Raw genomic sequence first — 21,035 nt, forward strand, 5'->3', positions numbered from 1 at the left:
CAACAATGTGGTTTAACAGTATAATAGAAAAAGATCAACAATTACACATTACATCAAACAATCAGCAATACATTAGGAGAGGAGAGAAAGGAGAGAGAAAAGAAGTGGGGGTAGGGAAGGTGAGAAAGTGAGGATAAGGGAAGAGACAACTGTAGAGACAAGAGGAAGTCTGTCTAAAGACTGACTGGGTAGGTGACGAACAAGGAGGGAATCCATGGTCCATCTCCCCTTTAGCTAAACCAGGTAGCTCCATCGGGCATCAGACAAAGTAGTTCGGTCTCAAGTGTCGAGGGAAGAGGTTCGCAGAAAAACAGGATGGGAGGGAGATACGGCAGAAAGACGAAGAAAAGTCTACCCAAAGACCAACTGGGTAGGTGATGGTCAAGGGGGAAGTCCAAAAACCCATCTCCTCTATAGCTATCACGTAGCTCCACCGAGCTATGGCCAAATAGCTAGGTCTCAATGGGAAACATTTAAATAACATGGAGGGCAAAATAAACGGAGCGGGGAGGGAACAGGGAAGGTGAGAAAGGGAGGATAGGGGAAGAGACAACAAGGAGAGACAAAATGAAATCTGCCTAAAGGCCGACTGGGTAGGTGACGACCAAGGAGGGAATCCACGGCCCATCTCCCCTATAGATAAACCAGGTAGCTCCATCGGGCATCAGACAAAATAGTTCAGTCTCAGTACATTGAGAGAGGAGAGAAGGAGAGATATAAATAGAGGGAGGAAGCGAGAAGAGACGACAGGGGAGACGAAAGGAAGTCTGGCTAAAGACCGACTGGGTAAGTGGCGTCCAAGGAGGGAATCCCCAACCTGTCTTCCCTATAGCTAAACCAGGTAGCTACATCGAGCATCAGACAAAATAGCTAGCTCTCAAATGACGCGGGAAATTCACTGGTAAACAGGGTGGGGACTAGGGCCAGGACAGGTGAGGGCAAAGGTTAGTGGCAGGAAAGAGGAGAGGAGTAGAGCGGGAAGGGGTAGGGGGTTGGTAGCAGCAGATCCATGATCGGTAAAAGTTCCCATGGATCTGCTGCTAGGCATTCAAAAAGCAGGTCTGTTTCTTCACAGGTGCCATCTTGAGGTTAAAACGCCGGGTGAGAATTACGCAAGAAGTCTTGTGTTGCTATGACCGGTAGGTAATAGCATGAGATGCACTAAGAGTTGCACTTTTCCAGACCCAGTACAAGACTAGCTTTCCCTTCAGATTATTTACATACAAGTCTACATAGTCAAATTATGCTCATGTCCCATTAGGCAAGTTTCTTACCATTCCATCAGAGAGCACAATAAATGAGTGTACTTAATTACACCCCCAGTTCCATCATTTCCACCTTACCCACACACAATCCCGGCAATCCTGTTTGGCGTCCCTGTGTGACTCCCAACCCCAAGATAGGCAGCAGGGTTGGAGATGGTTTACCTGCCCACATTGCGGGCCAGAGCCTCACGAATCTTCCCAATATCCTTCTCCGTCTGCCGTATCTTCTCCAGGGTTTGAAAGACTTGGACACTCAAGGCCTTCTTGGTGCTCTGGCTTGCACAGTACATGTCACCCCCAGGGCTCGTTGAGGCAGCAGTCCCTTCTATCGCTTTGGGATCGCGCCCTTCCAGTTTCTCATTCAGGACGTCAAACACATTGCATAGCTGCTACCTTTTCAGTGCCGTTTCCTAGGTTTATGCGGTATCAGATTCCCCTCCCTTCGTCTCTGTAGGACACTGTAGCACACTGATCGAGGGATTTGCCTTTTGGTAGAACTACAGTCTGGACAGGCTCCACACGCTCCTCAGCATTTTTCCCCAGCCCTTTTCCAAACTCATATCCCATCAGGGCTAATAGCTTGGAGCCCATACCGCAGGTGTGCACCTACCAGCCTGCAAAGGAAGCACTGCAGCTTGGTGCCCAGTCTCCAGCCTCTACCGATTCAGAGTCTATTACTTTGGCAAAGCCAAGCTCATCACTGTCTTCGTCCTCTGACGAGGGAGCTTCCTCAGACCTCATTGGTGGAATCACTCCGTCCCCTTCCAGCACAGCCTGCTTCAGTAGTAAAGAGTCAAACTTAACCGTAAAGAATCCATTGTCGATATCTGTGATTTTGGCAGAGTACCAGATGCCATCTTTATGCTTGGCCAAGCATGCAGACCCTTCCTGCAGGATGCTTATGTCTGGGTTCTCAAAAAGACGTAGCGCATCAACAGACACCACATGTCCATGGGGGAACCTGCAGTTGTCTAGGAAATTGCACTTCTCTTCCAGGAAGTATGGACAGGGCTTCATAGCTTTGTGTGTTGGGTATAGGTAGAGCACACAAACCTTTGGTTTGCCATCTACAGGAGGCTCAGCTCCCACAATCATGGCATTGTGGTACTTCAAAGTGCCCCAGGAGCTGTAGTAAGGAGCTTTGACCTTTGTCCCACTAATTTCATCATCTTCCTTGAAAGCCTCCTGGTCCTCCTCGTCACTGTCCTCAAACTCCTCACTTGTGTCTGCCATTCCTGGTAAGTTCTCTTCCTTGCTTCCAGAAGCGTCAGTTGTCTCACTAACTTCAGTTATAGCTGCCTGGAAAGCCAAGTACTCTTCATCCTGCTCTGTGAGGACCTGCCCAGTGGTGTTCAAAGTGGAGAGCACTTTACTCGTTTTCACAGAAGCCAAGCTAGATTCATTCAGTTCTATCAGCTGTTTCAAATCGTCCCACAACTGGATCAAGCCCGATTGCTGCGAAGGGTCCATTTCAGCCCTGAGTACCATCTCAGCCTATTGAAGTTGTGCACTGTAAGCCGCAATGGACGCCACTAGGCTTCCCATGTCCATTGTGTCAGGAATATCTGATTTCTTCAATTTTAGAGGAGCTCAACAGCTTGCAGAATAAACAAAAAAGGTCATTTACAGTGACCAGCAAGCCTAAACTGCATTCTTCCATAAAGATCTGGACAAGGGTGCTCGATACATTTGTCACAATCTCCTTAGTCCATGCTTCCGAATGCTAGCATGTATGTTTTGCAAAACACCAAGAGCAGTAGCAAATGGACACTTGATCTTCGGATTTCACGTACGTTTCGAATTGTTTCACAGTATCTGCACATGCTGTGTGTTCTTATAAACATTGCAGTCCTAGTAAATGAAGGACTGTTGAATGATTCCAAATATCCCGAAACAGGGCTCTCTTGTGCTCACCTTGCGCCTCGTCCTTCCCCTCCAAAAGTCTCAGTATCCTGAGCCCCCTGAGTGCACTTAAGCACCCTGCCAGATATGGCCATTGGGAAAAAACGTCATAAATGGAGATCTGTCGATGAGAGTGAATTATTTTACTTTTTAAAAGGAGAATACAACCACTGATGGTGCTACCATAAGGTAAGGGGAGGTCACCTTCGAATGAAAACCAGAGGCAGCACAGAATTACTGCAAAAGACACAAAAAACTGAATTAATTATGTGTAGTGGGAGCACTCGTGCAGGGAAATTTCTATTTTGCCTACAGCACGGAAACTCCTCAAACCGTCCCTGTTGCGCTAAAAATAAATAACGACAATTATTAAGGGAGGGCATTCTATGTTGGTACATTTGAACTGATCTGCTTTCTACTGTGCTCTAATTTAATAATATTTTAAAACGGCAGTAACATGAGCCCTATTTAAGAATAAGAATGAGTAAGATGGCACACTGCTGACATGTTCAGGTATGCATGACAAATATTCATGCATGTCAATTTAATATTTCAACATTCCGAGTTTTCTAGCCTGGGCACTATGAAATAAGAGTACCATAACATCTGTTATTACAACACTTAGAAATGGCACACCGCTATCTTACATCATACATAAAAACTAACTGTTAATAATTAATATCACCCCCTAACATCAAGATTCAATAAATGTCTAAGTGGATCTATATTTGGAAATAATTTATACCATACACTTATAATTCATCCAACACCTACCAGGGTTTCGACAAAAGATACATTAAAAATAAATAAAGATGCCTCCATCCACCTTACCAACCTGATCTCAGCCATTCATCAAAGGGGGTGAAATAGAGTGTGTAAAAGCATCAAGTCACATAAAGGCCCAGATCACCAATGCACCGAAATCTGTTGTCCTGTAAGTGGACCACGGAGTCTCTCTCATAAAGTTCCTTACTACAATTCAATAGCTTTAGAGCAAAATAGCTTGTGTTTTTGGTGCAGGGTGTGAAACTTCTTTCATTGGCCATTTTAGAAACAGCCTGCTCGTGCCACAGAATACTTCAGGCTTCTCTGTTGAATCACAAAGTAATCACCAGTAAAACTTCCAAAACTTCAATTAACACTTTCACCAGTGCCTGCGTGGCTTGTCGTGTGCCTCACCCTCCAATCACATCATCAAGACAACAACTGCATGAACTTAAACAAAAAAAAAACATCTCTTAGTGCATTTAGCTTAATGGGGTGGAATACTAAGAGAGCGCCGTGGCTTGCACTGAAGGCCGGCCCAAGTTGCTAACGCGGATCGATGTTCACGGAGCTGCTGCAGTCAAACACATTCACGAAATGGACTCAGTTCAGTTTCAAAACATGACAGAGAAATCCAACATCATTTTTATATCGATTTAAAAGAGCAACGAAAATGTCCTTTTAAATACCAACTTTTCATATCTTGTTTCTACATAGCACTTGCTACCACAAAGTAACCATTTTGTAGCACTCTAAAGAACCAGTGTAACCATTACCCAAATCAACTATACTAATATATCCTCTATGGAAGAAATGACAGGCAGCGTTGTTCCTGTGTTGATTCAATCTTGCGATCTGCAGGAGTTAGCAGCGAGCGCTTAAGTCTATGGACCATCGTGGTAACAAAGTAGGGACGGGCATGAAGGGAACTGAAGGCCTCCAAGCTGCACCCGCGACCCCCAAAAGCTACTCTGAGAAACCAGAGAGGAAGAGTGTCTGTGCGAGGGATTATGGTTTAGGAAGAAGCTGCAGGAACATATACACACAGATACATTATGCCACGTGGAGTTGAGGGCTTCCACAGCACCACAAAACACGACCAAAACAATGTCGTCTAGCAAAGCAGGCTGGCAGTAGTTAGTCGTTTTCAAAACCTAGGTCTTGGGGCCCAATTCTATCTTTCTGTTATTGAATCTGTTGGCCCCCCTGAACAGATACATTATGCCCCCTGTTCTAGCACGTGAACTGGCTTCCCTCTCCTGACATTGCATCCGTCAGGGTTGCACTATTCACGCTTAATTGCCTTTAATGACTTTGGCCTGAGGGAGAGCAGGTGGGAGAAGAGAATTCTGAATCCCGTGGACGGTGAGGGGGACCCGAAAAGGATACTGGCGCAAGCATCTAACATCAGCCGAGCCAGGCCGTCTCTCCATCACCTTCGGAAGCGGCTACTAACTGAACTCTACAATTAACCCCTCGATGCCAACAGGCCTGTGCTTATGAGCACAAAAGTTAACGATTTCAAGTAGGGTCAGAGGAGAAAGACAAACAAACTGTGCACCACGAGTGTCCATCCATCAAGCGGTGTTATCCGATAAAGCAAATGAGAATTTTGTGTGCCCTGCAGGAAGAGCATTCAAGAACTTGTCTCCAAGATGGATCTCCTGTAAATAATTAAATTAGCCCTTTCGTTCTGCCCATCTGACCTAAAAGGGAAAAAAAATCTGGTGCCGGGGCTGTAGGCCAATGTATAGGAAGGGCTGCTAAGCCGGTTTCTATGTCAAGGAGACCAGCAGAAATCAAAGGTTAAAAAGTGTGAAGCAGGGAAGAGGGCCGGGAGGTCAGCAAGGCTTTGCTTGAGGTGTCCTTGGTGATGGGCAGGCTAATGTTACACCATCACTGGAGCGGGACATGTTTGCAATCCGAGAGGCCCATCAGGCACAGCTGCCATAAAGAGCAACTATTTTAATGCCATCTGAAATGGAAATATTTAACATTAGGCGATCGTCCGTGTTCACGGCTATTTATATCAGTGGCAGTGAGCCAGCGTAAAAGGCGGGAACTGATGCCAGGCTAAGGCTCCAGGGTTAACATACAGATTGGTTTGAGATGGAACTTGAAATTGTTTTCTAGGCGTGAAAGTGTAAAAAGAGACCCTTAGTTTCAGTGCTACTGTGAGTCGCAGAGGGGGAAAAGTTAGTGGCAAGATATTTGCACTCCAACAGGGACAGGGAAGTGACATTTCATTCTAATTATAATTTCTGAAAGGAAATTGGATATAGAATATTAAAGTAGCAGTATATCAACTGTCGCTGGGCATGGGCACCACACACTAGTCAAACTCAAATCTAGTGCCCCTAGTTTACTTACTCAGTAAAGCACAAGCTTTGTGATTGCAAAATACCTATTTTGGGCTTAGTAAGAACTCACAAGGAGTTACCGCCCACTCATTGCTTACCACTGCTTGGCTATATTGTGAATTATTTGTTTGATTCTTATCCAATGGGTTTTTTGGCCCTAGTTTGTTAATCTTGTGTGTCCCTCCCCTGGATTATAATCTCTTTACCATCTCCCTGGTTGGCTGGCTTTTATCCTGCAACTGCTCACTTTTAGGCAACATTTTTGCTTTTTTTGTTTTGTTTATAGCACAAACTCTCCACGAAGGTATTGGAGCGCTTTACATGAGCATCAGTTAGTTACATTACACAAGGACACATTCATTTTTTTGGTAGGCACAGGGAGATTAAGCGATTTGCCAAGAATCAGAGGATGCTGAGCGGACACCGAGGCTAGAATCTGGTTCCACAGCTCTAAAGTCGGCAGCTCTTGCCATGAGGCCACATCTTCTCACCTAAGCACTCCATTCCTTTATATATTTTTCAGCTGTCTCTCCTTTGTGCTTATCCCTTCATGAGATGTTTGCCCTCGGTCCTCATGCTGTCTGCCTCGTAATGCAAGTTCTCTTGTGTGCTTCTCGCCCTGCCAAACTCCATCCCACCCCCGCACTCCTTGTTGCTTTCTTTCTCATGTGCTTTTCCTTCCGCCCCTACTGTTGACCTCTCCATCATGTGCTGTTTTTGCCCTTCCTGCCTCACTGCCCATTTCATCCCCCGCTCGCTCCTCTGTTTCCCCCCACCCCACCCTTTTTAATTTAAAAAACATTTGTTCTTTTTCTTTTATTTAGGTGCAGGAGGACCAGGCAGGTAATTGCTGCTAGTTCCTCCTCTTTAAAACAAGCACTTTTTTCCATTTTATTTGTATTTACCTATCCAACTCAAATCAGTAAAATCACCAAAAATGGCCCCTATGTTAGTTTGTAAGAACACGTTTAATGAAGCACCATCACTCGTGGCCGCATCATAACATTTTTTCTGTTGTCCATATTGGACAGCGTATTGCCAATGCTGTACAGCATCCAGAAAACGCTTTGGTAAAGCTTGAATGTCCCACAGGCAGGGTTTTAAGTGGGCCGGGTCTCACCGGTGCTGAGCACTAGCAATTTTTTACAGGGGGCCTTGATACGGGTCTCTATCGGGCTCTGTTTTGTGCCCTGGCACAGGCGGTCCGTTTTTTCCGGACTGCAGTGACAGCAGACACGTTGATGTGCGCTTGCTCACACTGCTCACTTCTCAATAGTGTAGAAGTTACTCCATGACGTCATGCCAGGCGAGCATTGAAGTTGAAGGGAAATCCTTTAAAGAGAGGTCATTTCCTCTGTGGATTTCCCTTCTCTTTTTGAAACTCAAGAGCAGCAACATCGTCGTGGTGTCACCAGGGCTTTAAGTGGAAGCTGTTTCAATATTATGCACAAGCCATAGTTGCTGCTTATTTATGTTATGCAACTAACAACCATTAACAAACCCAATAATCCTGACCTCTTGCAGTTAAGATGTTACTTGTTGTATCAATCAATTTCAAGCTTTATTCGACTATTAAAAACAATCACAAAAGCGTACAATAAAACACAATACAAACATTACAATAAAACAATACCTCAGAAATGAAGAATTTAGGAAGATTTAAAACACCAGACTTTTCCTATGAGAAATGGCTTTGAGTAAAAAAGTAGCAGTAAAAAAACAGGTGTCTGCAGAGTCAAGTGCAAATAATAATTCCATGGCTTGGGTAATAGTATACACTGATAATCTTAAAAACATAGGTCTGAGATAGAGACGGCGAAGATGCATATAGAGTGGACAAATAAGCATAAAGTGCCGAGTACTTTGCCTAGTCTGACCATCGCAAGGACAGGGGGAATGGCTAGGAACTTTCATCTCAGGGAAGGCAACTAAATTATGTACTATACCAAGTCTGAGACGTGTCAGAACAAACTGATGGGACTGCTTGGTTATGAATTTTAAGTACATAGGCATGCCCTTTCCTTCAAATTTAGTGGTGTGATAAAATACATAGGTAGACATGGTAGCACACTTTACCCTGCGCATATCAGACTTAGTTTGGATGAAAACATCTTTAAGTTCCTTTTTCAATACAGTAACGGCACAATAGGGATCCTTAATGATGTCAAAATTAAATACCTTGTCATAAGTATAAGAGACATAGCTTAGCCATGGAATCTTGAGGACTTTGTCCAACTTCAAACAATCAGTGATAATCTTCCTAGAAAAAGTAGTCTCTTCTTTGGCCCATATTGACCTCCATACCATGAGGGGTCTTAATCCAATAAGATCAGTCAGATAGTTTAAACAGACTTCGCTATGGCACAGTACAGTAGGTGCCGAGGGAGGTAGGCAAAGCAATCTTCTAAGGAACCCATTCTCAGTATTTTGCAGTGTCCTATGCGGACTATAGCCCCATATACCGGAACCGTACAGAGCAATAGACGCACATCTATGCCTGTAAATGTCTACCATATCAGGTATACGGCGGCTTCCTAGCTTTGCAGCGAATCGAAAAATACCACATGAGCTTTTGGCCATTCTACCATTAACATTTGAGATCTCCTGGGACCATGTCCCCTTGTTGTTAAAGGTAACACCGAGGTAGCAGAACCTATCCACTACCTCAATAGTATGATTGTTAAAATGGAACGGCATAACAGATTTCATCCGTTTACCACAGGCCATAATAAAAGTCTTGGTGTTATTTATTTTCAATTTCCTCGCATTAATAAAATCATAAAAAGTGTTCATGAGTTTCTGTAGCCCATTTGGAGTACGCGAGAGGAGCACCGTATCGTCGGCATAAAGCAGAACTGGTACGGGAAGTCCACCGACTTGAGGGGAATCCGCCTGGACCTTTTTGAGTTCAGATTCGATGGAATTGATAAAAAGGGAAAATAACAGGGGGGCCAGTACACAGCCCTGCCTTATGCCTGACTTAACCCTGGTTTTCTCGGTACATTCACCCGACGGACCAAAACGTATCTGGGCCGACAGCTTATTATAGAGACGAGCCAGAAAGTGAATGATTGCCTGGGGGGCGCCCATGGCCAATAAAGTGCACCACAAGAGTTCATGGTCCACAAGGTCAAAGGCGCTCGAAAGATCGGCAAAACAGAGAAATAGGGACCCTTGTTTCGCTCTCGTATATTTCCCTATAAGGAGGTCAAGGTTAAGGCACTGCTCCGTAGTCCCTAAGTCTTTGCGAAAACCAAATTGGGATTCAGCCATGATATTATTTTCTTCAACCCACTCCTCGAGCCTTATAAGGAGAACCCTGATCATAATCTTCAGGGAGGAATCAAGAAGGGAGATAGGGCGATAGTTCTTAGCCTCGCCTCTATCTCCCTTCTTGTAAATAGGTAGAATTAGGGATTCACTCCAAGTAGGAGGGGTGTTCTCCAGGACTGATGCATTAAACACCTGGGTCAGGAGTGGGCACCAGAGACTGGGGTTAGATTTGTACAGATCTACCGGTACCCCATCGGGTCCCGGTGCCTTTCCACCTTTACTCTGGCTTAGGGAGATAACCACCTCTGGTAGGGTAATATCCAAAGGTATCCTAGTCTCAGACATCGGGATAGTAGGACCGTCAGAGTCTCCCCCGGGTGGATTAAAAATACCAGAAAAATGGGAGACCCAATTGGCTTCGCTAACCTGCGCTGATAGTTTGGGAAACTCTTCATTGGCAAGGAAAGGACTATTAACCGTAGACCAGAACAGCCTACTGTCCCGTAGTACCGAAGCTTGGTTCAGGGCATCCCAGGCAAGTTCCCTGAGTTCCTGCTTCCTACGTACAAGATTACTTTTATAGGTGAGCCTAAGTAATTTGACGGCCTCCCTATCTCTCGGGTGTTTTGTTAAGGCCAGCTTGAGTTCCCGCAGGGATTGAGTACATACGCTATCAAACCAGCCCACATTTTGGTTCCTAATTCGGGCTTTAGTGATGGTAAGGCACCTTTTTACAGCATCACCGAGTGCCACAAAATTAGTTATAATACACCCGTTAGGGGCCTCAGGATTAAGGCAACTATAAATTTCAGCAAACCCCTCTTGAATAATTCTAGCTTGCAGTTTATCGGAGTTGTCCAATTTCCACTTTATAGGGAAACCATTCTGTCTGCATGGGGTAACATCTTCTAATACCAAATAATCATTCCTAGCACTAGGCCACCATGCAGAAATAAGCATGGTGATTGCTTGGTGATCACTACCTCCCAGATCAGTAACGACGGGAACTGTACAGTGAGGAGTGAAATGCGTAGAAACCAGTATGTGATCAATGGCAGAGGACGAGTTGGGTCCTACAAAAGTTGGAACAGGCATACCATCCACATCTAGGGCCGGGGAGTGGATCATAAGATCCAGGTTCAGCACAAGGGAATTAAAGGAGTCACCATGGGGGGAGTGTACAAAATGTGCTCTGTTTTCCCCGTTGTCTCCATCAAAACCACAGGTTCTAGAAAAGGAATGTGGGCAAGTACGAAGGTTAAAATCCCCACCCCAGATGATCTCAATTGGCTTACTAACATCGTTTCGTAAGTTCTTCAAAAAAGGACCCAGCTCCTCTGCCACCGAGGTATCTGAGGCATTAAACAAATTGTTATAGTGGTTGACCACTACTAAAACATGGCCCTTATGATGTTCTAGTATTAAAATTTGGGAGTGGTGTCCCACAGGGAGGTAGGAAATCAAACATAGTGGAAGTTTGACTGATGTAAAAATCACTAATCCCCCTTTAGCCCTACCCATACCTGTCCTTATTGCCTGGTTGTTATAAGACACAAACCCATCGAGTTCAATATCTGCAGTTGCCCAGGTCTCTTGAAAGCATAAAATATCAAAATCCGAGAGGATCTCTTTCCACCCCAATGAGGCCGATTGCCTGCTCCACCCTGCAACATTCCAGGTAACAAACTTCAGCCCTGGGGAACAAATGGGGGGTTGAATAGACACTGGTACCGTGGTGATTAAAGCATTATTGACAGGTAGAGGGTCCAGTAATACTGGATAAGTCACGGGGATTATCGGGGCAGTTTGGGACATTGTAAGGTCTTGGATGGGAATAGGGCTACTGTCGGCAATACCGTAGGGTCTTTATCAGAAGAAATAGTGGGGTCTACAGCAGTGGGCAGTCAATCAACACCATTAAGGCCACTCAGACAATTAAAACGATTATAATTATGGAAGGGTATACTTGTTGTATCATATATCTGGATACAATGACAGAAACAGCAACATTCGAGTTGGGCGGTACACTATGCTGAGAACAGAATTTTAGCTTATGTGTTTTAAGCCATCCCCTAATTTACATTGGCCACGACCCTTTGAGAGACCCTCCGTTTTTTTTCATCGCACTTATAGCCATGCCGCCCACAGGTGAAATCTTTTGGATTTGCCAATGCTTCCTTTCTATATTCCTTGGTTTGCTCGCTACCAACACTGCGGCCACTAAAATTCCAGGAAACATCTCTGATTAACAAATTTGAAAATTTACATTTGAAAGCCTTCTCAGTCAGACAGCCAGTAAAAAAGAATGAGTTCGAGAACATATCCTTAAAACAAATGTAAAGTTATACGGTGCTTGTGGTAATACTGACAGCATGGACGTTAAACAAAACTAAGAAACATCAGTTTTCAAAAAGTACTTTCAAAATTAGACCTCAGTCCACCGCCATGAAAAAGTGACTGGGAGACTTTCTGCGTGAACACTGACTGAGGATGACACAGCGAGTTTAACAAAGCTGCTTAATACGTCATTCATCCATTTGTACTAAAATAATAAACTGATAAGTCATAATACTATTTCCTCAGTATTCACTTTGGCGGGAATCAACAACGCACGAAGCCGGTGGCCACCTCCAGGGTGACTCCTGGCGCTATTCGACGGAAACGACCCCGGTTCCTCGAGTCGATTTCAGAGCTGGATTCCTGCGCTTGGAGCAAGCACTGGCAACAGGAAACGGCGCGCGCTTTGTAGTTGGAATTCAAAGGCCCAGCCGGCAGTAAAACGTGATACCCTGGCAATGTGTGAGGCACCGGCGCGCGCACGACCCCGGATATGGTGCCAGCACTTGACCTCGTGCTGGGGGCACCGCCGACATGGAGGGGCTGTGGCACCGGAGGAAGAGGCATTCGTCACCCGGCCTCATGTGACTATTGGATTCAAATGAGAATTACACCTCCTCCCAGACACGGGAGAATGCAGACTGCTCAGCAGAAAAGGGAATGCACGCTCTCAGTTAACATCGTTCGCAAGGAGAGACAGGGTGTCATGAATATCACCTAATTATTACGGTTTTCTAAGCCTCAGAAGCAGAGATCTCAATGTCAGAATATTGTATTGCTTTCAGCGATCAAACCTTTCACAAACAGAATGAGAACAATACAAATACACTCTACAATATATGGCTGAGCAAACAATGCAAAAGCACAGGAGTTGTCTCATTCGATCATGAATGGGTAAGTATTCCACAAACTGAGGGGAGAGCATATAGCAGCACACAAGCGAGAGAGGCGCGCTAGGGTAGCACCGAAGCTCAAGGGGGGGAGGGCATTCAGCACTCACACTGGGAGATGCGCAGGTAACACAGAAGCTCGAGGGAGGGCACTTAACACACATGCTAGGGGTAAGCAGCAGTGGCGGCTACCATGTATAGCGGGTGGGGGGCGGGTGTAAACAAACAAATAATAAATAAAGACTTACCTCCTTTCGCGACGCTACTCCTTCGGTCTTTCTGGCAGGCTCCAACGCGGGACCCAGCAAACTCCCATAGCCAGTCCTGGCGCTGCTCTCACAAGCATGAGAGCAGCACCAGGATTGAAGGGAGCAACCTCACTCGGCGCTCCTAAGAGCACTGGAGGTCTGCACTTTCTCAGACCAGGCTGTCTAAGACAACTAGGTCAGAGAACTTTAAAATGAGCATGTATGGTTGGCTGTCGCAAAATGGTCATCCAAAGGGACAGGCGCATTTTAAAGCGCTCAGATCCCTGCAACTGCCACTTGACAGCACTGGTCCCGCTCACCCGACACTTAGTTCGGGACGGGTTGCTGAAAATTGAAATGGTAATAAATAAACTTTATTACCATTTTATTTTTCAGCTCTGGCCTGGGCTTTTCTTAGTGCGGCAATGGTCCTCTACTCCAATGGAGGAGTCGCCCCTGATGTGGGTGGTATGCAGGCACGCAACACCCATTGGAATCAAAGGGCTTCACCCCCCCCCCCCCGTAGTGAGTGGCAGCCCGGGCTCAGACAGCTCCCAGGCATGCACATGGTCTTTTAAATGTTAATGAGGCTTTGTTGTTGTTTTACCCCTTCCAAGAGCCCCTGCAGCTCCACTCAGCCTATTGCTTAAAGTTTCAGCCCCCCCCCCGAAATCTTTTCTTGCCCCTTCCCCTCCCCCCGAAATGTCGCTCTAGTTGCGCCTCTGGTGGTATGTACAGGAAGCACAGAAGCTCAAGGGAGGACATTGGGCACACATGCTTGGGGAAGTGCAGGTAGCACAGATAATGGAGGGCATTTAGCCCACCCGGTGGGGGGATGTGAGGGAAGCATAGAAGGTCATGGGAGGGCATTTAGCACTCACACTGATGGAGATGTGCAAGATGCACAGAAGCTGACGGGATGGAGGGCATTTATTACACACACTTTGGGGGGTACACGTATCATAGAAGCTCAAGGGAGGGCATTTAGTTCTCACACCGGCGGTATGTACAAAAGGCACAGAAGCTCAAGAAGGCTTTTGTGCTTCGAGAAGCTCGACCACCTGGTCTTGCACACCGCATATCCATCCGAGTAAGCCATACTGCTAGCTGGTTACGCTGGACCCCTACCCTCGCCCCCTGACTCCCCGCCCTGCCGTAATCACCAGGGGGGGCGTGTGCGGGACTGGGGATGACGTTTTTAAGCCTTCGGCTACGCAGAGACCCTACATTGTGCGGGCCCGTTTGGCCGACGTTGCGCACCTGTTCCGCACATGGCCCCATAAGGACTATTTGGGTCGCCTGTTTTCACACTCATATAGGTGGAGACACCGGCAGGGCTCTGAGAGCGGGTTTCATGGTAATCCCGGCTGCCTGCGCATTTGGTGGTCTACCTTTGGGTTTTGCAGTGCCACCGGCCCATTTTTGCATTGTGTGTGATACCGTTGACCTACGTCTTGTGTGTGTCTCTCTCTCTCTCCCCCCTTAGGGTACCTATCAACCAGGTGCCTTTACACGGGAGAATACTGTTGACGCCAGCGATAGTTCCTAATAGGGTGAGACTTGAGTATTTCAATAGTAGTATTGACTAGTTGTTTTTTACCCTTCTTGTCTCTTTACCTGGTTTCTGCTCATTGTGTGGAATATGATTGAGTTATCGTACTGCAACTCCATTAGTGTCGTCCTTGTACATAGTTCTGATACACCAAGCCTTTGCTGCGTGTTTTTAACCTTTGTAATTTTTTATTTATTGACCAGCAGAATGTCCTCCCCACTCTTGCTATAACTGGCATGTTTGATGAATAATGAACCACACACTAGCGATCTATAATCCTGAGTTGTCAATAACTGGGGCATCATCCCCATCTCTTTGTCTCTCTTTCTAGGTCCCATTAGGATTGAGCAGGACCTCCCGGCCTGCACTTAAGTATCCTGTAGAAGGTAGTATCCTCTCCTACCACAGCGTGTAGCACTGTTATATTTTTCACTTGGTCTTGACTAATTGCTATTAGAGCATGAAACATGTCGACCATTAGGTAGAACTAACACCTCTGGATCTTTGCACCAGTGTGTATTTTCACCTCACTGTTTTTATTAAGGTAGTTAACCACACCATTAGTGGATTACCTAACCTTTTTTAATGTTCACCCACTCCTCATGTCTACAGACTCACTAGAGCCCTCACACCCACATGCACCAACTGGCAGGAACAAAAGATCTCCGGTAAAGAGCCCCTTTATGGGTGCCTGTCACATTGCAGCGCCAGTCTGACGAGGAGCAAAACCCAGAGGATGAAGCAATGCACCTAGATTGCTGGGTGTGTGAGGGTTTTAGTTCCAAAAGGGGGATCCCCCTTCCCCCTTTCACTTCACGTTGTGTCGGTTCACTCATTCTTCTTTCCCTGGGGAACAGTGTATCCTTCTTTGTTGATATAGCTCTAGGGCCTATACACTGGACCCCGTTAAAAATAGCCCTCTCGGTTCCTCTCTTTGTTGAATAGGGCATTAAGCACCCACACTGATGGAGATGTGCAGGATGCACAGAAGCTCAGGGGAGGGAGGGCATTTATTACACACACTTTGGGGGGTACATGTATCATAGAAGCTCAATGGAGGGCATTTAGTTCTCACACCGGCGGTATGTCCAAGAGGCACAGAAGCTCAAGAAGGCTTCTGTGCTTCAAGAAGCTCGACCACCTGGTCTTGCACGCCACTCGCAGCTGCAGTCCGCATAGCACAGAGGCGCTGTTCCGTCCCTCCAGCTATCTTTACCACAATTCAAGCCCCAGTGCCTGCTTGGTTTGTCTCTCAAAATGCTATGTTTATGTTATTTTATTCTGTTGACTGTATTGACCACATTGCTTTTTCCTCACTGTTATGTCTAATTTGTACTCTTGTTTTCCCTGTTTTGCCTATAATTACTTTACTCGATCCTGTCTGTTTCTTTTCCTGTTCACTTTGGCTCGATCCCGCACTATCTTTACAGTCGCCCTAGCCCCCTGCCCTCTCAATTCCCCTACAGCCCCACCCACCTCTCAGGGTTACTTAATGAAAGCCGCAGCGCAGCTGTTCTGCCAGCATGCCCAAGTCGCGCCAAAGGCAAGCCTGTGTGCGCCTGTCCACCCTGGACCGCACCTAGCACCAGGAACCCTGGCCCTCAGCACTTCCATAGGTTCTCCGCCACAGAGCTCCATGCCTTGGACGCAGAACACAAAAACAACTGCTGCTCCGCACCACCACGATCCACAACAGAACCATTCACCTGCATCCACTGTCGTTTCAACGCAACCCTATCAGCAATCAACACCCCATCAAACTACGCCACACCAACCCCAGAGGCAGACACCCCACCAGTCCAACGCAACTGCCTCCTGTTCAACCCAAGATCACTCTGCAAACATGCCACTGAAATCTAGGGCACCATCGCTCCCGACGTGACCTTCATCAGGGAGACTTGGTCCACCCCCACATCTGCCCCGTACATTACGACAGCAGCTCCCAGCGGGCACAAGATGAAACACCAAGACCGCACCAATAGACATGGGGGGCATTGCCACTGCCGACAAGGAATCAATCACCTGCACAATCCCCAACGACAACACCATACCGACCAAGGCACTCTCGCATACATACCACCAGGACCACAACCAGGCCTCAGCATTGCTATGGCCAAATTCATCACCCCGGTCACAGTCGAATCTAAAAACGATGTCTTCCTGGGAGACCTCAACTTCCACCTGGACGACTCTACTGACACCAAAACCACTGACCTCCCAGAAAGACTAGAAAACATTGGCCTCAAGTAGATTGTCATCGACCCCCCACACAGAGCAGGACACACACTAGGCCTCGTCTTCACATACAGCAACAGAATCACTACAGCCACACAACAGAACTCACCTGGACAATGAAAGATCCCTTCAGCACCACTCAGCCCAACATCACCACCAATCTCGACCAAACAATAGAGAACTTCAACGTCTGGAACACTAGCACTGCCAACTAAGTCGCCCCCACCAAACCAGCCATAAAGCACAGACCCACCAAACGAGACAGCTGGTACATGCCAGAACTCAACACATCAAAACACGGGTCTAAACAATAGGAAAGAAGATGGCGAACCAGCAAGATCGACACAGACTGAGCTGCCTACAAGTCAACCCTCAACGACTACCACCACCAGCATGAAGTCACAAAAAAGAAGCCCTGGCACGCCGGACCAAAACCAGCGCTAACCAAACCAAGGAACTCTTCACCATCATCAAAGAATACATCTGCCCTTCAGCCACAGAAACATGATCCCTTTCTCACAAGAGCTCTGCGACTCCCTCGTCAACCACTTCCCTTGCCAACCACTTCCACAAGATAGTAACTATCTACACAAACTTTGCTCCCCAACGCTCCGACATTCTCTGCAACCCATCAACCAAAACCACCTACCACCCATCTTATCACTTGGGAACAACTTAGCACAACTACATCCCTGATGAACTCCATCCAATCAGGAGCACCCACCAACATGTGCCCCCATTGACTCTTCAACATAGGAAGCAATGAGATCAGCCGCCAGCTCACCACCACCCTCAATGCCTCCTTGACTACAGCCACCTTTCCTGATCCATGGAAACACGCTGAGGTTAGACCCCCACCCTCAAGAAACCTTTGGCAGATCCCAGTGAGCTCCAGAACTACCATCCCATCTTCCTCATCCCGTTACCTGCCAAAGTCCTGGAGAAGGCCATCGACCGCCAACTCACTGACCATCTGGGGAAAAAAAACTCCTCGACCCATCCTAATCAGGTCTCAGAGACAACCACAGCACTGAGGCAGCCCTGATCGCAGCAACAGAAGACATCTGAGCCGTACTTGACAAAGGAGAATCTGCCGCCCTCAACCTCCTGGACCTTTCTGCAGCTTTTGACACCGTCTCCCACCACACACTCATATATCGACTTTGCCAGTTTGGAATTACAGACGATGCGCTCAGATGAGTGGTGTCCTTCCTCACTGGATGCTCCCAGAGACTCCCCCCCCCCCCCTTCCTTCACTGTGCAACTCAAGCACACCATCTGCGGATTACCCCAAGGCTCGTCCCTCTGTCCTACCCACTTCAACATCTAAATGACACCACTTGCGGACATAATCAGATCACATGACATCAAGATAATTTCCTATGTCGAAACTCAGCTCGTCCTCTCACTGTCAGCGAACCCCATCCTGACGAAGACCAACTTACACAACTGCATGAAGATTATCGTGACATGGATGAGAGACAACTGCCTTAAACTCTACACGGACAAAATGGAAGTCCTGATCTTTGGCAGACACACCACCTTTTTTAGCGACTCCAGGTGGCCAGCGAAGCTTGGACCTACCCCCTCACCATAAATCAATGCCCACAACCTCGGGACATAATGGATAGCGAACTCTCCACAAAATGCCAGGTCAATGCAGTCACCGCAGTCTGCTTCCACGCAATTCACATGATCAGCAAAATCTTCAGATGGCTCCCAATCAGCACCAGAAAAACTGTGATGCAGGCCCGCAACACCAGCCGGCTCGACGACGGCACTGCACTCTATGCCGGCATCACCTATGAGACTCCAGACAATCCAGAATGTAGCAGCCAGACTGATCCTCAACCTGCCCAAGAGGACACATGTCACACAGCACCTGAAAAACCTCTACTGGCTCCCCGTCCAGAAGAGATGCCAGTACAAGCTCCTGACCCACGCCTTCAAAGCCCTCTACAACCAAGGATCACACTACATGACCCACCCCCTGACCTTCCACCAGCCAACCAGAAACCTCCGCTCCGCACACCTCGCCTTCGCTAACACACCACATATCCGCCACAGTTGCACTGGAGCATGCTTGTTCTCCCACATCGCCGCCAAAGCCAGGAGCACACTCCCCCTCCACCTCTGCGGACCCACTTCAGGAAGGGGATCAAGACCTGGCTCTTCAACTGATACCTGCAGCACAGCGCCTGGATATTCCCTCGGTGATAAGCCACGCTATACAAATACTACTTGATTGATTGATTTTGCACACATGCTTGAGAATGTGCAGGTAGCACAAAGGAGGGCATTAAGCACACATGTGCAGGTAGCCCAAAAGCCTAATGAAGGGAATTTAGCCAACACGCTTGCGGGATGTGCAGGTAGCACCGAAGCTCAGGGGAGGGCATTTAGCTTTCACACTGGGGGGATGTGCAGGTAGCACAAAAGCTCAAGAGAAAGCATTTAACACTCATGCTGGGGGGATGTGCAGGTTGCACAGAAGCGTATGGGAGGGATTTAGCACTCACTTTGGGGGTATGTGCAGGTAGCACAGAGCCTCAAGGGAAGGCATTTAGCACTCATGCTGGGGGATGTGCAGTTAGCACAGAAGCTCAAGAGAGGGCATTTAGCATTCACCATGAAGGAAGTGCAGGTAGCACAGAAGATTAACGGAAGGCATTTAGTACTCACGCTGGGGGATATGCAGGTAGAACAGAAGCTCAAGGGACAGCATTTAACATGCATGCTGGGGTTTTTTGCATGTACACAGAATCTCAGGGGAGGGGCATTCAGCACACACAGGGGGATCTGCATGTACACAGATGCTCAAGGGAGGACATTTAGCGCACACACTGGGGGGATGTGCAGGAAACACAGAAGCTCAAGGAAGGGCATTTAGCACATACGCTGGGGGGCTATGCAGGTACCAGAGTAGCTGAAGGGATGGCATTTAACACTCATGCAGGGGGTTTGTGCAGGTAACGCAGAAGCTGAAGGGAGGGCATTTAGCGCATATGCTCAGGGATGTGCAGGCAGCACAGTAGCTCAATGGAGCGAATGGAGCTCTCACATTGGGGGTATGTGCAGGAAGCACAGAAGTTCAAGGGAGGGCATTTATCACACATGCTTAGGGGATGTTAAGGTAGCACCAAAGCACAAGGGAGGGCATTTAGCACTCATACTAAGGGGATGTGCAGTTAGCACAGAAGCTCAAGGGAGGGCATTTAGCACATACCCTGGGGGGCTATGCAGGTACCAGAGTAGCTGAAGGGATGGCATTTAACACTCATGCAGAGGGTATGTGCAGGTAACGCAGAAGCTGAAGGGAGGGCATTTAGCATACATACTCGTGGATATGCAGTTAGCATGCAAGCTTAAGGTAGGGAATTTAGCTCTCACATCGAGGGTATGTGCAGGAAGCACAGAAGCTCAAGGGAGGGACGGCATTTAGCACATATGTTCGGGAATGTTCAGGTAGCACAAAAGCTTAATGGAGGGCATTTAGCCCACATGCTTGGGGGGATGTGCAGGCAGCACAGAAGCTTAATGGTGGGCATTTGGTACTCACCCCGAGGGATGTGTAGGTAGCAGAGAAATGTAAATAAGGGCATTTAGCACTCACGATAGGGGTATGTATCTGCATGTAGCACAGAAGCTTAATGAACTGCATTTAGAACTCACGCTGGGGGATGTGCAGGAGGCACAGAGGCCTAAATTAGGGCCATAAATACAATGCTGGGGCAATGCGGGAGGCACCGAAGCTCAAGGGAGGGCGTTTACCATTCATGCTGGGGGAATGTGCAGGATGCACAGAAGATCAAGGAAGAGCGTTCAGTACACATGCAGATTAGAGTTTAAAGGCAGCACCAAAGCTTAGAAGAAATAATTTAGCACACAAGCTCGGGGATGTGCAGGTAGCACTGAAGTCAAGGGTGGGCATAGTAGGATATAGACTTCAAGGTGAACAGGTAGCACTGGATGGAAGCATAGCTTTCAGCACACAGGCTCAGGGTTGGGCAGGTAGAGCACATGCTTTGGAGAGGGCAGGCAGCAGAGAGGCTTGGTGGGGGCTCAGTAGTGTACAGGCTCGGAGGTAGACAGGCAATGCACATCCTTAGGCATGTGAAGGAAGTACATAGGCTCAGGTATAAACATGTAGCTCTGTTGCGCGGAGGAAACAGGTTGCGGACAAACTTTGGGATAGTTGGACATTAAGC

General features: G+C 47.3%; 1 protein-coding gene and 1 pseudogene across 1 annotated transcript in view; both read right to left on the reverse strand.

Moving 5' to 3' along the window:
* LOC147730494 (zinc finger CCCH-type with G patch domain-containing protein-like) overlaps nt 1–2,816 on the reverse strand; it is a 40,899-nt pseudogene extending 38,083 nt beyond the window's left edge.
* Nucleotides 1–21,035, reverse strand: part of PARD3B (par-3 family cell polarity regulator beta) — a 1,965,377-nt gene that overhangs the window by 1,527,288 nt on the left and 417,054 nt on the right. The window lies entirely within an intron of this gene.

This window comes from Lissotriton vulgaris, chromosome 2_1 (assembly GCF_964263255.1).
Source record: "Lissotriton vulgaris chromosome 2_1, aLisVul1.2, whole genome shotgun sequence".
Taxonomy (NCBI): domain Eukaryota; kingdom Metazoa; phylum Chordata; class Amphibia; order Caudata; family Salamandridae; genus Lissotriton; species Lissotriton vulgaris.